The sequence below is a fragment of the Oncorhynchus tshawytscha genome, unplaced genomic scaffold, assembly GCF_018296145.1.
Source record: "Oncorhynchus tshawytscha isolate Ot180627B unplaced genomic scaffold, Otsh_v2.0 Un_contig_19004_pilon_pilon, whole genome shotgun sequence".
Taxonomy (NCBI): Eukaryota; Metazoa; Chordata; class Actinopteri; order Salmoniformes; family Salmonidae; genus Oncorhynchus; species Oncorhynchus tshawytscha.
In genome coordinates this window covers 6,577-24,984 of record NW_024608956.1, presented here as the reverse complement: position 1 = coordinate 24,984, position 18,408 = coordinate 6,577, and the positions used below count along the sequence as shown (strand labels likewise).

Here is an 18,408-nt window from a genome sequence, read left to right as displayed (position 1 = left end):
GAGCAAACAAAAAGAGGGAGAGAGCTAAGAGAGAGGGAGAGAGAGCGATAGCTGTGAAGAGAGAACAAACGAGAGAGAGTATGTATACTACAGAATGCACTGCCTTCTCTACTATTCCCACATCTCTGTGCTTGTAAACTGGAGCAAGGAGTGAATCTCAGGAGCATGTTTTGCGGGTGTATTTTGGGACTGTCAGCTACAATGTTGGCATGAAATTAAATGAAAAAGGCTTTGAATCTGTCTGTCTTGGAGGTGGAAAAGAGCGTGGAAACATAGAAAAGCAAACTATTTCATAGACTGAATTGGATTTAACGCAACAAGGGAAATGCTGTCAAACTGGAGTTACAATTAAACCTTAAGGTAAGTTCTAATCTCAACTTCAACAGTCGCAGTGAAGAGGGATACAGCCATGTACAGGTGTTGAACTCCTCTGTGTGTTCTGTGTTATTTTGGTGCTGTCACAAAGGGACATGTTGCAGACCAAAGTATTATGTGTCAATGGTCCAATGGGTCTGCAGGGTCAGCCTGGCCTCAAAGACAAGACGTAACATAGTAATTGTAAATCTGTGACACTCAAATTAGTATGATATGTTACATTTAGTATGGTAGAAGGGTAGAATTTACAGAAACTTGTTACAAATTATGTAGTGAGCCATGATTCACCAAATAATATATTGAAATAGGAAGCAAAGTACTTTAAACATATATTTTCATTTCAGTCTCTTCCATCTCCACTACCTGAAGTTAATTGCAAGGATTTTTTTTTCTAATAATAGTGTCAAATTAACAGTTATACAGAAACACTAATGTCAAGGCCTAATTACAGAGGAGGAGCTTTTAGATGCAGTTAAAGCTTTCAAATCTGGGAAAACTCCAGGGCTGGAAGGCATACCAGTTCAGGTATATCAAATATTTCTTTATGTTCTCAGAACCGTTATTAACATGTTTTAACCACTCCTATAAAAATGGTATACTATCAGATACTCAGCAATAAGGTCTGATTTCACTGTTACTGGAACAGCACCCAGGTGGTAAATATAAAGATCCAAAAACTGGAGACCCTTTACACTTCAGTGTTGTGATGCCAAAATCCTAGCAAAATGAACAGCAAGGTAACAAGGTATTGTCGGATATTATTCATTTTTACATGGATGATACATTGGGGATAATACAAGACAGGTTCGTCATAAGGAGTAAACAAAGATTCAGCGTGGTATGTTTCCATCCTTTATTTTGGAAATGAAAACTTCAAAGAACAAAACAACAAAACAAACAAACAAAACGTGCAGCTAATAATAATGCTCACAGGCAACTCTATCTACAAGATGCCACAAAGCACAATGGGAAAATGGCTACCTAAATATGATCCCCAATCAGAGACAACGATAAAAGCTGCCTCTGATTGGGAACCATATCAGGCACCATAGAAATACAATTTCCCTAGATAACCCACCCTAAATCACACCCGACCCAACCAACATAGAGAATAAACAGCTCTCTATGGTCAGGGCGTGACAACAGGCACTGAAAACAATAGAACACTATAAAAAATCTGGAAAACCAGGCCTGGTATTAAAGCTGATCTACCCCCTAGGATTTTTTAAAATACAATAAAAAAACATATAATATATCTATTGCAAATTTGTAGTATATTGTCCACAAATTAATACATACCATACAAAACATAACATATCATACTAAATGGAGGGACATAGGGATAGACGTAACATGGTAAACATAAATCTGAGTCCAGGTTGGTGAAGCATCCATTTCAATCAGAATGTATATTAAAAAAATGTGTTGTCTAGATTTTTTGTGTTGCATTGTCATTTAAACACTGCACCAGCAAACACATTTAGAGCAATGTATGTCATGTTAGAATTAATGTTGTGCGAAAGTCTTTTTGTACACAAGTAGGCCTCCATTTTGAAACCATACCAGTCTTCATTTAACCTGATTTCATTTTGCTTTGATCAATGTATTTACTTATTGATCAGAGGTATGCGGAAACAGAGATCTTGGATTAAACTGTTGAAGTTAGTTGTCAACAGAATGTATCTGCTTTGCTTTGGGGTTATTAATCATGTTGTTCTTGGTTATCTTGACATTCTAACCTGTAAATTAGAGCTTAGATTCTCCCCCAGGGAATGACTCTGAAGTTATTACCAGAACTAACTCACTATCATCAAGGTTTACAACTAGTAATGCTTTGTGACAAATGGACTACAATCCCTTAAAGCTGAAATCCACAAGTCATGAACGCCTTAGGCCACCCCACTTCTTCTGTTGTGGTTTTGCTTTGAACCTCCAACCATCTTTATAGTACCATTTGAAAGGTGAAATGTCTATTTTATTCCTAACTAAACCATGACACCCATCCTGTATTCAAGAGCATGTTGTGTTTCATTGTTAAACCGATGGCGGGCACAACACAAAACCTTAGATGATGTAAAACAGAATCTAAGCTACAACATATGTGTATATGGAAAAAAATCTGAGTTCACGCATGAAGATAAAAGAAAATAGATACTTTTATTAAAAAATATATATTTTCAGATATTATAAAATGGTTAGACAACCCTGTTTGTAAGCTTTTAAACTATATCAAACTCAACAGTTTATATTCTTCTGCGATGAAGACATGGATGTCTCATGGTATGCAAAATGGGTTAACTTTTGAGCTCTTTGATCTCTTGATTGTTTTGGCATTCAAGTACAAAAGTCACTTTCTGAGCACTTCTACAATGGGTAATGTGTATGGAAGGTTTTGTTCAAATGGACTTAGCTAGACTGGGCAAAAGGGTCCATATCAGGGGACATCTTTACATGTTTTTGATATTCTAAAGATATTCTAAACAAGATATTCTAAACAATTTCTAATACATGTTTTGAGTTTTCTGGATATGCACCAAATCCTGACAAATTCTGAATCCAGCGGTGCTTTTAGATATAGCATACAGTGCCTTCAGAATGTATTCACACCCTTGACCTTTTCCACATTTTGTTGTGTTACAAAGTTGGATGAAAATGGATTTAATTATCATATTTGGTCCACACTCTACACAAAATACTCTGTAATGTCAAAGTGGGAGAAAAATTCTAACATATTAATGAAAATAAACACTAATATATCTTGATTAAACACATTTGGCAGCGATTAGAGTCTTTTTGTGTACATTTCTAAGAGATTTTCACACAATTGTACAATATTTTGCCCATTATTCTGTTTATTCTTCAAGATCTGTCATGTTGGTTATTGATCGTTGCTGAAAGCCATTTTCAAGTTTTTGCCATAGATTTTCAAGCCAATGTAAGTCAAAACTGTAACTAGTCCACTCAGGGACATTCAATGTCGTTTGGCAAGCAACTCCAATATAGATTTGGCCATGTGTTTTAGGTTATTATCCTGCTAAAAGGGGTGAATTTGTCTCCCAGTGTCTGTTAGAAAGAAGACTGAAGCAGGTTTTCCTCTAGCATTTTACCTGTGCTTAGCTCTGTTCTGTTTCATTTTATCATTAAAAAATTCCCTTGTCCTTGCTGATGACAAGCATAACCATAACATGATGCAGCCACCGCCATGCTTGAAAATATGAAGAGAGGTACTCTGTGATGTGTTGTTGGATTTGTCGCCAAAATAATGCTTTGTATTCAGGACAAAAATGGTATTTCTTTGCCAAATTCTTGCCAGTATTTCTTACATGTCTTGTTGCAAACAGGATGCATGTTTTAGAATATTTGTATTCTATACAGGGCCTCCTACTTTTCATTTGTCATTTAGGTTAGTATTGTGGAGTAACTACAATGTTGTTGATCCATCCTCAGTTTTCTCATATCACAACCATTAAACTGTAACGGTTTTAAAAGTGAAATCCTGAGCAGTTTCCTTCCTCTCCAGCAACTGAGTTAGGAAGGACACCTGTATCGTTGTATTGACTGGGTGTATTGATACACCATTCAAAGCCTAATTAGTAACTTCAGCATGTTCAAAGGGATATTCAGTGTCTGCTTTAAAAACATTTTTACACATCTACCAATCGGTGCCCATCTTTGCGATGCATTGTAAAACCTTCCTGGTCTTTGTGGTTGAATCTTTACTTGAAATGCACTACTCAATTGAGAGACCTTACAGATAACTGTATATGTGGGGTACAGAGACAGGGTAGTCATTCAATAATGATGCTAAACACTATTAATGCACACAGACTCCATGCAACTTATTACTTGTCACTTATGTGATTTGTGAAACATATTTTTACTCCTGAACTTATTTAGGCTTGCCATAACAGGGTGGTTGAATACTTTTCAGCTTTTTTAATTTCTACAAACTAAATTACACTTTGACATCATGGGGTATTGTGTGTAGATCAGTAACACACCATCTCAATGTAATCCATTTTAAATTCTGGCTGTAACACAACACAATGTGAAAAAAGTAAAAGGGTGTGAATACTTTCTGAAGGCACTGTATATGATATTGGATTACTAATATCACACGTGCATTTTCTACGGCCCGAAATGTACTCATTCAATATCCTGAGATATGTGACATCCTATTTTCTCTCTTCATGTTGACAAATACTGACTGTATATGTAGCATATCTGTGTTTTTCTCAGCACCTTCAAGATAGGAAGCTATATTGAGTCCAGATATGCATCTCTTGGCTAAGGTCCATATCCAAATCTTGATATGTTTTTTGATATGCTGAAAATAGGACAATTTCTGTTGCATTTCTGAGTTTTCAGTACATGCTCAATAATTTGACAAATATGAAATCCATATTTTTCTTTCATGCACATATCATTTCTGTGAAAAGGGTTCTCACGTGGAACCCAAAAGGGTTCTACCTGGAACTGAAAGGGTTCTATATGGAACCTAAAAGGGTTCCAGCAGAAGAACCCTTTAGGTTACAGATAGCACCTTTTTTCTAAGATTGTGGTGAGCTTTCCTGAGACACAAATGAGATTCTTTGGATGCAAACCCACAGTTTCATCATCTGTCCGGATGGCTGGTCTCAGACGATCCAGCAGGTGAAGAAGCCGGATGTGGAGGCCCTGGGCTAGCGTGGTTTCACGTGGTCTGCGGTAGTAAGACCGGTTAGATGTACTGCCAAATAATTCTCTAAAACGACTTTAGAGGCAACTTAGTTTAGATAAATTAACATTCAATTATTTGGCAACAGATCTGATGGACATTCCTGCAGTCAGCATTCAAATTGCACGCTCCCTCAAAACTTGAGACATCTGTGACATTGTGTTGTGTGTCTTGTGCACATATTAGTGGTCTTTTACTGCCCACAGCACAAGGTGCACCTGTGTAATGACAAGCTGTTTAATCAGCTTCTTGATATGCCACACCTCTCAGGTGAATTAATTATCTTGGCAAAGAAAAAAATGCTCACTAACAGGGATGTAAACAAATTTGTGCACACAATTTGAGAGAATATTTGGAACATTTCTGGGATCTTTTATTTCAGCTCATGAAACATGGACCAACGCTTCACATGTTGCGTTAATATTTTCATTCAGTAGACATTGATTGGTAAGTCAATGTATACATCTCAACAAACCATTTCTGTACCTTGCTTTGTGCATGGGGGCATTGTCATGCTGAAACAGCCTTCCCCAAACTGTAGCCACAAAGTTGGAAGCACAGAATAGTCTAGAATGTCATTGCATACTGTAGCATCAAGATTTCCCTTCAGTGGAACTAAGAGGCTTAGAAAACCAGCCACAGACCATTATTCCTCCTCCACCAAACTTTAAAGTTGGCACTATGCATTGGAGCAGGTAGCAATCTCCTGGCATCCGCCACACCCAGATTCACCAGATGGTGAAGCGTGATTTATCACTTCAAAGCACGTGTTTCCACTGCTCCAGAATCAATGGCTGCTTTACACCACTCCAGCTGACGATTGGCATTGCACATGGTGATCTTAGGCTTGTGCGTGGCTGCTCGGCCATGGAAACCCATTTCATGAAGCTCCGACGAACAGTTATTGTACTGACGTTGCTTCCAAAGGCAGTTTGGAACTTGGTATTTAAAAAAAATGTTTTATTTTTTATTCATTTCACCTTTATTTAACCAGGCCAGTTGAGAACAAGTTCTCATTTACAACTGTGACCTGGCCAAGATAAAGCAAAGCAGTGCGACAAAAACAACACAGTTACACATGGATAAACAAACGTACAGTCAATAACACACTAGAAAAATTGTATTCATTGTGTGCAAATTAAGTAAGGAGGTAAGACAATAAAAATGCCAATAGTGGCGAAGTAATTACAATTTAGCAATTTACACTTGAGTGATATATGTGCAAGTAGAAATACTGGTGTGCAAAAAGAGCAGAAAAACAAAAGCAAATATGGGGATGAGGTAGGTAGTTGGTTGGATGGGCTATTTACAGCTGGGCTGTGTTCAGCTGCGGTAAGCTGCTCTGACAGCTGACGCTTAAAGTTAGTGAGGGAGATATAAGTCTTCAACTTTAGCAATTCGTTCCAGTCATTGGCAGCAGAGAACTGGAAGGAAAGGCGGCCAAAGAGGTGTTGGCTTTGGGGATGACCAGTGAAATATAACTGCTGGAGCGCGTGCTACGGGTGGGTGATGCTATGGAGACCAGTGAGCTGAGATAAGGCGGAGCTTTACCCAGCAAAGACTTAAGTGTTGCAACCGATGACAGACGATTTTTACACTCTACGCGCTTCAGCCCTCAGGGGTCACGTTCTGTGACCTACCTCTTCACGGCTGAGCTGCTGTCGCTCATAGACATTTCCACTTCACAATAACAGCACTTACAGTTGACTGTGGCAGCTCTAGCAGGGCAGACATTTTATGAACTGACTTGTTGGAAAGGTGGCATTCTATGACAATGCCACGTTGAAAGTCACTGAGCTCTTCAGTCAGACCATTCTACTGCCAATGTTTGTGTATGGAGATTTCATGGCTGTGTGGTCGATTTTATACACCTGTCTGCAACGGGTGTAGCTAAAATAGCCAAATCCACTAATTTGAAGGGGTGACCACATACTTTTGTATATATAGTGTATATACTTGAAACGTACATTATGGAAAACATGTGTCACACTTAGTCATAGTTAGTAGAATAATGAATGGATTGGCAAGATTTTTGCACCGTCAACTTTTAAAAGGTTAGTAGAAAAGTTTATCATTTGAACTAGCTATAGCTTTCGTATTCCCTCTGGATAAATACACACAAACCACAAGATAAAAGCACTGTACCTTGCTACAAGAATATTCTTTTTTCTGCTTCAGAGTTGCAACTGTTATATTTTTATTAGGGTGCCACAAATTAATGCGTAACGGTGTGGTTGAACTGACAACTGGATAAACCAAGTGAGAACCTGTTCAGAAAATACCTCAAAGAAGTTAAAGGGGATTTTCACACTGGCTCTTCCACAGCATATAACCATTACTATATTAACAACATTACAAGTTATTCATAAACATACAAATTACAAAATTTTTGAAGGTTCTACTTCCTGTGTATTGGTTACTTTAAACCACCAACACGTAGTAATCTCTGATCTTCACTAGGCCAACATGTTTTGTCATCATGCCCGTGTGGTGTTCTGTGTCTGGCTATGCTAATTACAAACAAGCGCAAAAATTGGTTATCTTTAACCGTTCTACCTACCAGAGATTTACCCGATGCAGCCAGTGGCTTGAGGCTATCAAGAATGATGCTTACAGTGACCAAAGACTATCAGAGGGATTTTCAGACTGAACTGAAGGGGAATACATAGACGACATCTGGGAAGTGATGCGTTTTGCCTTCACAACAAAACAGAAGATTCTCGATTAGAGGTAGCGTAACATTAGATAGCATTTTACCGTAGCTGGACTATATAAATCATATCGCTAGCCAGCTAACTTTTTGGATACACACGCTCAATCAATTTAGCCTATGCCGTGGTAGTCACTGCTAGACAACTAGTAATCATCTGCAGAGTAAACATCTTTGTTTGTTATATTTTTGACGCAAACGTAAGTATGCTAAATACTTATTTTCCACCATAATTTGCAAATAGATTCATTAAAAATCCTACAATGCGAGTTTCTGGATTTTGTTTTCTCATTTTGTCTGTCATAGTTGAAGTGTACCTATGATGAAAATTACAGGCCTCTCTCATCTTTTTAAGTGGGAGAACTTGCACAATTGGTGGCTGACTAAATACTTTTTTGCCCCACTGTAGTTGTTGTGAAATTGTTAGATTACTTGTTAAATATTACTGCACTGTTGGAGCTAGAAGTACAAGCATTTCACTACACTCACATTAACATCTGCTAACCATGTGTATGTGACCAATAAAAATTGATTTGAACTGCCCTCCTTGGACTTTTCACACCTTCTGCAGCCCCCCCCAGCCCATTCACTTTGACTTATCTTTCCTCTCAAAGCAATTTCCAATATTGTCTCTAAACAATACAAAGGTATGTTGCCCTACGTCTCTTCCACAAAAAGTGTAAAATGATAGCACTGTAAACATGTCTTTCAGGAGATGGCAATACCAGCAAAGGTACTGCAAGAGGTCCAAACAGTTGGTAGTTAAGAGGATAAGGTCAACGAGCCCTACATCACTCCGGCAGAGTCTTATCCAGCTGTCGTACACTGCAGACAGGACAAGACCATGCCACCACAAGCACAAAGAGTCTGAACTTCCACAGCCCATCATGCCAAACACCATTGCCAGTGTACCAAAGCCAGATAAAGAACAGTGTGTCTCAGTGTGTGGATATTTTCTATATATAAGCTGTTCTGATGCTTGGATTTCAGGCAAACAAGTTCAATCTAGGTTTCATTAGACCAGAGAATCTTGTTTCTCATGGTCTGACTGTCCTTTAGGTGCCTTTTGGCAAACTCAAGCGGGCTGTCATGTGCCTTTACTGAGGAGTGGCTTCCGTCTGGCCACTCTACCATAAAGGCCTGATTGGTGGAATGCTGCAGAGATGGTTGTCCTTCTGTAAGGTTCTCCCATCTCCACAGAGGATATCTGGAGCTCTCTGAGTGACCATCGAGTTCTTGGTCACCTCCTGAAGAGGGCCCTTCTACTCCCGATTGCTCAGTTTTGGCACAGCTGTAGGGAAGAGTCTTGGTGTTTCCAAACTTATTTCATTTTAAGAATGATGGGGCACTGTGTTCTTGGGGACCTTTTGAGACAATCCTGTCTCGGAGATCTACGGACAATTCCTTTGACCTCATGGCTTGGTTTTTGCTCTGACATGCATTGTCAACTGTGGGACCTTATGTGTAGACATTTGTGTGCCTTTCCAAATCATGGCCAATCAATGACATTTTCTACAGGTGGACTCCAAGCAAGTTGTCGAAAACATCTCAGGATGATCAATGGAAACAGGATGCACCTGAGCTCAATTTCAGGTCTCATAGCAAAGGGTCTGAAAACTGACAGAGCGAACCTGTTTTTGCTTTGTTATTATGGGCTATTGTGTGTAGATGGATGATTTTTTATAAAATCCATTTATAATAAGGCTGTAATATAACAAAATGTGGAAAAGGGGAAAGGGTCTGAATGCGAATGCACTGTGTGTGTGTGTGTGTGTGTGTGTGTGTGTGTGTGTGTGTGTGTGTGTGTGTGTTGTGTGTGTGTGTGTGTGTGTGTGTGTGTGTGTTAAATATACAGTTGAAGTCAGAAGTTTACAAACACTTAGGTTGGAGTCATTAAAACTTGATTTTCAACCACTCCACAAATTTCTTGTTAACAAACCATAGTTTCCTTGGCAAGTCAGTTAGGACATCTACTTTGTGCATGACACAAGTATTTTTTCCAACAATTGTTTACAGATATTTAACTTAGAATTCACTGTATCACAATTCCAGGGGGTCAGAAGTTTACCTACACTAAGTTGACTGTGCCTTTAACCAGCTTGGAAATTCCAGAAAATGATGTCATGGTTTTAGAAGCTTCTGATAGGCTAATTGACATCATTTGAGTTAGTTGGAGGTGTACCTGTGGATGTATTTCAAGGCCTACCTTCAAACTCAGTGCCTCTTTGCTTGACATCATGGGAAAATCATAAGAAATCAGCCAAGACCTCAGAAAAATAATTGTAGACCTCCACAAGTCTGGTTCATGCTTGGGAGCAATTTCCAAATGCCTGAAGGTACTACGTTCATCTGTACAAACAATAGTACGCAAGTATAAACACCATGGGACCACACAGCCGTCATACCTCTCAGGAAGGAGACGTGTTCTGTCTCTTAGAGAGGAACGTACTTTGGTGCAAGCGGTGCAAATCAATCCTAGAACAACAGCAAAGGACCTTGTGAAGATGCTGGAGGAAACAGGTAGAAAAGTATCTATAGCCACAGTAAAACGAGTCCTATATCGACATTGAGTCCTTCCCTGCACAGTCAGGAAGAAGCTACTGCTCCAAAACCGCCATAAAACAGCCAGACTACGGTTTGCAACTGCACATGGGGACAAAAATCATACTTTTTGGAGAAATTTCCTCTGGTCTGATGAAACAAAAATAGAACTGTTTGGCCATAATGACAATCGTTATGTTTGGAGGAAAAAGGGGGAAGGCTTGCAAGCCGAAGAACACCATCCCAACCGTGAAGCACGGGGGTGGCAGCATCACATTGTGGGGGGTGCTTTGCTGCAGGAGGGACTGGTGCACTTCACAAAATAGATGTCATCATGGGGGGGGAATTATTTGGATATATTGAAGCAACATCTCAAGACATCAGTCATGAAGTTAAAGCTTGGTCGCAAATGGGTCTTCCAAATCGACAATGACCCCCCATAATGTCCAGAAGGACAACAAAGTCAAGGTATTGGAGTGGCTATCACAAAGCTCTGACCTCAATCATATAGAAAATTTGTGGGCAGAACTGAAAAAAGTGTGTGTAAGCAAGGAGGCCTTCAAACCTGACTCAGATACACCAGCTCTGTCAGGAGGAATGGGCCAAAATTCACCAAACTTATTGTGGGAAGCTTGTGGAAGGCTACCCAAAACGTTTGACCCAAGTTAAACAATTAAATGGCAATGCTACCAAATACTAATTGAGTGTATGTAAACTTCCCACTGGGAATGTGATGAAAGCAATGAAAGCTGAAATAAATCACTCTCTACTATTATACTGACATTTCACATTCTTAAAATAAAGTGGTGATCCTAACTGACCAAAGACAGGGAATTTTTACAAGGATTAAATGTCAGGAATTGTGAAAAACTGATTTTAAATGTATTTGGCTAAGGTGTATGTAAACTTCCGAAACATGACTCTCTCAGGATATGCTGTCGGAGTCGATACAGCCTCCAGGATTCTTTGTGAGTCACGCCGACAGAAATAAACAACTCCCTGGGAAAAAAGAAGGGCGGGGTTTGTATGTTTCATGATTAACGACTCATGGTGTAATTGAAACAACATACAGGAATTCAAGTCCTTTTGTTCACCTGACCTAGAATTCCTCATAATCAAATGCCGAGAATTCCCCGTCGGTTATTGCTTACAGCCGTGCATCTCCTCAAGCTGATACCACGACGGCGCTCAAAGAACTCTACTGGACTATGCAAACTGGAAACCCTATATCCTGAGGATACATTTATTGTAGCTGGGGATTTTAACAAAGCAAATTTGATTTTAGCAACTTTGCAGCTACTTTTAGGTACTTAGCATTTTAGCAAACCCTTCCCTAAACCTTTAACTCTAACCCTAACCTTTACCATTTAACCTAACTCATAACTCTAACCCTAGCTAATGTTAGCCACCTAGCTATTTGCCATTTGCTTACCTTTTATTTAACTAGTCAAGTCAGTTAAAAACAAACTCCTATTTACGATGATAGCCTACCCAGCCAAACCCAGATGACGCTGGGGCCAATTGTGCACCGCTTCCCATGGGACTCCTAATCACAGCCGGTTGTGATACAGTCTGGAGTCGAACCAGGGTGTCTGTAGTGATGCCCTAGCACTGCTAGGCAATGCCTTAGACAGCTGCGCCACCCGGGAGCCCAATATAGTGTACATTTTCAAAATCCGTAACATGTTGTGCACAATAATTGCAATTGTAACATTGTATGAATTGCAATATGTAACTGTCACGATTTCCGCCGAAGTCGTCTTCTCCTTGTTCGGGCGACGTCAGCAATCGACGTCACTGGCTTTCTAGCCATCGCCGCTCCATTTGTTTTGTCTTGTTCCATACACACCTGGTTTTCATTCCCTAATCACACTGCATATTTAGTCCTCTGTTCCCCTTCATGTCTTTGTGTGAAATTGTTTTATGTTATGTGAGAATTGTCACGCGCCAGAATTTTGTTTGTGTTCCATGTTTTGGGAACATTTATGTACTTATGTGCTTTCGTTTGGACCAGAAAAAGTGCGCCTGTTAACTACACTCTGCTCTCCTGCACCTGACTTTTGCCTCCAGTACACCTGTAACAGAATTTCACACCTACCATGGATTCAGCAGGAGCAGGTACACCAGTTAGAGGAGTCGTAACATGTTACATGAATTGTAATTCGAACATATCATACGAAATGGATGATGGACATCCACAAATTAATAAATATCATACAAAGGTAACATACCATACTAATAGAATCCCGGATTTATGCACATTGATTCGGTGCTGGTACCCCCTTTAAATAGCCTCGTTATTGTTGTTTTATTATTACTCTTGAATTTTTTTCACTTTAGTTTATTTAGTAAGTATTTTCTTAACTATTATTTTCCTTAAAACTGCATTCTCTTTTGGCGCATGAACCGCTAGCTGGACACCTACGACAACATCCGGTGAAATTACAGAGCCCGAAATTCAAAATACAAATATCGTGAAAATACAAGTGTCATACATAATTTAAAAGCACAACTTCTTGTTAATCCCACTGTGAATTTAGTTAAACTACCATACTGAAAAAATGTAGTTAAATTACTAGTGGAATTACATGTAGTGAAACTACAACCCAAAACTGGTTGGAATATAAAGCTTTAATCAAGCGAAGCTGTTCTCGCACACTGACGTTTACAAAGCCTTTTTTTATGAAATGAAATGACAACATTTGTTGAAGATTGTATTATCTTTTGGAATGAGGAAATAAGACACACTTGTCATTCAAAAGGAACCAACAGGCAGAATCAGATTTAGGAGTTTTTCAAGGACACCCTCCTCTCTGTCATCAAGTGTATGTACTCTTATTTTTAGCTACTTACCACCATATCCCATCATGACCCTTAAAGTTAAATGCTCTTAAAGTTCAATTTTCTTCCAATATCTTCCTTGAAAAAGGAGGAGGGGATGCATGCCTTTTCAAGAAATTGATGCTGTCTCTCTCACCTGACAGAAAAAGTAATTTCTCTCTCAACTCTAAGAAACAAAATAATAATTTAAAAAATATCACCTGTTGTTTTTTGAGACAAATTCTGAAGAATTTGAACAAATGCTTTCTTTTCTGAAGAGGCCATTGAGTCCAGTGTATACACCATTTAATACAATATTCTGGGTGCTCTTTCACATTGCCATTTTCAGACGCTGTCTATAGACTGATTCACTCTGTAATACAGTAGCTTTGATCTTGACTGGTCTTTCACAGGGCAGGGAGTTCGCAGACACTTCCTCCTCTTCCAAAACACCTGCTGCATGCACTACACAGAGAAACAACTGCATTCTAATCCCCCTGCCAAAAGTATTTAGCTAATTTCCTGTTTGACTACCACTATCAACATGTTCCTCAATCCAATATAGAAATGTCTCACTGTACTGCCTCTCATATAGCCATTTTTTTTTAACAATCTGGGCAACTTCTTATATTAGAGGTTTATTTTTACCATGTCAAATAGGTGGCAATTCAGGGGCTTAAGGATGTCCACTCAGAATGTGGCCCTTTCATAAGGTCAAGTCTCGTCAGGAAATGAAAGCGAATGAAAATAAATGGCATGACTGTCTGTCTGACTGCCCATGTGACTGTTGATTGTAAGGCAGATAAATTACCTGAATGTTATGTATCACTTATGCATCACAGTTATATAATACCTCATCCTAAGCAAAAATCCCATTCGGAGGGCTGTTACATTTTTATAGGATTTATCCCATTGTCCCACCATGTGCCCCCCCAACCCCACCCTTTCTGTCAGATTTCAACAATCCCAGCCTTTGTTTTTGGAATGAGAAGCAGCATTCTTTCAGAAGGATGACCTCTTCTGTCTCCACAGGGACTGGCACTGAGGACACGACCCTGCTGCCCGTGGATTGGATACCTCGCGCTACCCAGATCAGCCTGTTCAGACTCATAGCTCCTCAGTGGGGCAAATCACTTTGTGTAGTTCACTGGGGAAAGAGGAGGAAGCTGACTTTATGGGTCCCTTTCAACAAGTTGGAAATCGCAAATTCAACAATGAGAGGTTTGGAAGGAATCAGTGGCTAACAGCAAGCATTTCAAAGCAACCACTAGCCTGCTTTCAGTGGAGTGGCTGTGTGTTTTGTTTTTCAGAGATTCCACCCCAAATACAGAGAATGACCAGACTTTGATGACAAAGTTTGATGACAAAATTTACCCACAAAGGACCACCGTGCCACCTTTCTGTTTAAGTGAGCACAGCACAAGGTGAGTCCAAAAATGTCTTGTAACTTTATGCTGCTGCATAAATGATGTAATATGCAAGGGATACATGTATACTGTAGCTAAGAAAGTAATACTAAGTGTATGTTGTGTAGTAAGCTGTTAGTAGCCCATGTGCCTCACCCTAATAATTTGGTCTATTTTCACTAACACTGTATTGTAAACACATTGTTCGTGGCTGGTGTGTGTGCTTGTCTGCAGACTTTTTTTGTACAGCTTTGACAGTGTTACTGAAGTAGTGGTGACGCTTGGCTTGCACGTGCAAATTGAGCACACACAACATTCTATAATAGAATTGTGTTATTTTAAGTGTCAAATTAAAAGCATGATTTAACATGTCAAATAGTGTTATTTGACGTGTATCTGTTTTGACACGCGAAAACACAAATGGTGTTCAATGTGCCTCACCCTAATAATTTGGTCTATTTTCACTTCTTAATTTCACTTACTGTTCTAACTTGGTGGTGCACATGTAACCTATAACCTGTTTTAGAGAAATGCAATCATCAAATATAAGAGCTTTCATTGTCTGCTTATATGCCCCTTTTATTTATCCTACGGTTGTGGCTTGGTGTACGCAAAGGACTGTAAGAACGGCCCATGTTCTGAATTCTGTCGCTGTACATTTAAAAAGTGCTGAACAAATAGTTATATTGACTACGTCCGTCGTCGCTTGCTCATTAATGTCTTAATCGAAATTATGGATTGCCTCTTATCCCCTTGTCGTCCTCTTATGCCATAGTTTGTGCATCTCAATTGTCAGTAGAAACCACATTTGTGTAAGAAAGTCAGCCATATCAGCTAAGTTTTTTAAATGGCAGTAAATGAGGCTGAATTAACTGTTTCACTGCCAGACTAGGCTCCGCTGATAACCAGGTGTAACAGTGGTAAGGTGTTGGGATTGCTGTTGGGACTCTGCTGCTGGGACAGCTTTATATAGGCCCTAACAGTTTGTGGGCACCGTTTGTCACCACTATAGTGCAATTAATGTATTGTTTAGTGTTGTGTTGTGTAGTGGCTTTGCTGGCATGCATCCCACCTTTCTTTTTTTGCCCCACCAAGATTTACATGCTAAAATCGCCACTGACCATTGGTGATAACAATGAGATAAGACTCAAGAACTGTCAGAAAAGTTAAGAAACCTTTTTGCCTGTCAAGACCTGAACCCAGACAGCTGTCAGTACAGTGTCTGCTACGATTATTTCATTACTGGTAAGTCAAGTCTGATCAATTTCGAGTTTAGTTTAGCTGTTATGTTAATCAGATGTTAACACTGTATACAGTACATTTGCCAAAATTAGCTAGCTAGATAGCTTGTAGTCTAGATATTAGTATGTGTCGCGTGATTTTCAAGTTTTGGGGAAGGTATTTTTTCACCATAAAAATACACCTTTATAACAATGGATTGCATGCCTCTATCATCACATTGTAAAGACTGATGCCGGGGAAGAGAAGCAGGTACAGGGAGTAAAACATTTAATAGGAACAGACAGGTAACAGGACAGAAACAGCATCAGCACACGGGTATACAAGGACATATGCAGAAGCAGGGAACAGAGCAGGGAACCAGACAGATATAGGGAAGGTAATATAGAGGTGATTGAGTCCAGGTGAGTCCAATAATTGCTGATGCGCGTGACGGGGGGAAGGCAGGGGTGCGTAGTGATGATGGCAGGAGTGCGCAATGCTGGGGAGCCTGGCATCCTCGAGCGCTAGGGGGGAATGGCGGGAGCATGCATGACACACATTTGCAGACGAATGTAAGCGTACTATTCCTAATGTGATGAGTAAACTGGATAGTAATAATTTAGGCTATTAATAAGCACATAGTGGCACAGGCTTATGGGCTATATCAGAGATGTTTCTTTCATTTGCACAGGAGAAATGTAGCCTTTTTAATAAACATTTCATGCAATTCTACTACACTTTATATGGACTGGAGACATTAGCAGAATATTTTTAGTACGATAGTAGCCTAGGCCTACTCTACTGACACTGACAACAGATCAATAAAAATGACCTTGTTTTGAATGCAACCATGTAATCTTGGCCGAAAAGGGGTCCTGGCTAAAAGGGAACCAGCTTTCGTCAAATTAAGGTCAAAAGTAAATAAAACATGTTTTAGTAAACCCTAACCCTTTTCCTAACATGCTGCATAAATTCTTCTAATCTGCTACGGAATGTAAAATATTACATGAATTTGACAAAAGCTGGATCCATTCTGGCCATGACCATGAAAAGGGGAGATGCAAATTGAATTTTAAAAAATTAAAAATATCATATAATAAACACATTAAAAACATTTAAAAAAATTAAACTGGACATAGGACAACCTTGTTGACTATTGGTTGCTCCAGCCCAACAATTGATGTAATCTTTATATGAAACTAAAAAACCTGAATGAATTAAACACAACCATACACGTAAGTCCCCTGATGGTATAGGTGACCTGAAGAAGTGATATTCTAACATCAGGAGTGCTTCTCATTTGTTTATGTACTGTAGGTTCACCAGCTGACCCCTATCAAGACACCCATGTCGACTGGATTCCCACTGTAAAGATGAGCAATGCTGCAGCAGCAACAGTTTCTGCTTCTACTTCGTCCTTTCCCAGCTGTGAAAGGAGACATCCCTCAGTTATACGAGATGGTTGTCGTATGTTGTACTTTGGACTAGCTGAATGATTCTGTTGTGCCATTTGAGTAGAGAGCACCTTCACCTTGTCGTCAAGACAGAAGTGCCCCCTTAAATCATATGAATGTATACAATGTATTTTGAAAAGTGTTAAAGACTATTGTTCATGACATTGTAAACATTCTGTACTTTAATAAAACACTACATTTTTGTATGGGTGAAATTAAAAGTATTGTTCTCTCTGCTTTACCTAGCCCCATTGAATAGAAAGTGTTTCTTATAGCCCAACTATTTTATTTATTTTACAATTTATACACATTTAGCATAGACAATGTAATTTTTGGGGTAGTCTTAAGCAAACCATATTCATTAACACTGTAGCACCTCTCAGTGCCACTCAGACCTTCTACGAGAAAAGTATCTGGCATTGAAATTGGTAGTAGTAGTTGTATGTTTTAAGCTAAGGATCCCATCATCTCCTTCCAGACATTTCACCACCTAGATTACAATGGTTGGATTTGAACTAAACAATTTAATGTCAGCACAAGGCATGTACAAAATCCAGTATAATGATTAGCCTCATATACATTGTCAACTGGTATCATTTTTAAATTGAGAACATATAGCTGAACAATATGTAAACCATGTGTGAGTTAAGCTTCTCTGCTTCAGATGCACAATGGCGAGGGCTGCATTGCAAATGCCCATAAGGCTAATGCCATCATACTGTAGGCCAGTGGTTCCCAACACCAGTCCTCGAGTACCTCCAACAGTACATTTTTATTCTAGTCCTGGACAAACACACCTGATTCAACTTATCAACTAATCATCAGGCCCTCTGAGTTGAATCAGGTACAATGCATTCAGGAAATATTCAGAACCCTTGACTTTTTAACATTTTGTTATGTTACAGCCTTATTCTAAAATGTCTGAAATATTTTTTCAATCTCATCAATCTACACACAATACCTCATAATGACAAAGTAAAAACAGTTTTTTAGACATTTTGGCAAATTTATTAAAAATATATATATAATAAATACCTTATTTACGTAAGTACCCTTTGCTATGAGAATCAAAATTAGGTCAGGTGCATCCTGTTTCCATTGATCATCCTTGAGTTGTTTCTACAACTTGATTGGAGTCCACCTGTGGTAAATTCAATTGATTGG

General features: G+C 39.1%; 1 long non-coding RNA gene across 1 annotated transcript; it reads left to right on the top strand.

The window, feature by feature from the left end:
* Positions 1-241: 241 nt before the first annotated feature.
* Positions 242-18,141, top strand: LOC121844046. Its single transcript, XR_006081829.1, has 4 exons — positions 242-360; positions 14,196-14,384; positions 14,474-14,587; positions 17,108-18,141. It is a non-coding gene; the product is annotated as an uncharacterized LOC121844046 (long non-coding RNA).
* The last annotated feature ends 267 nt before the right edge of the window (positions 18,142-18,408 follow it).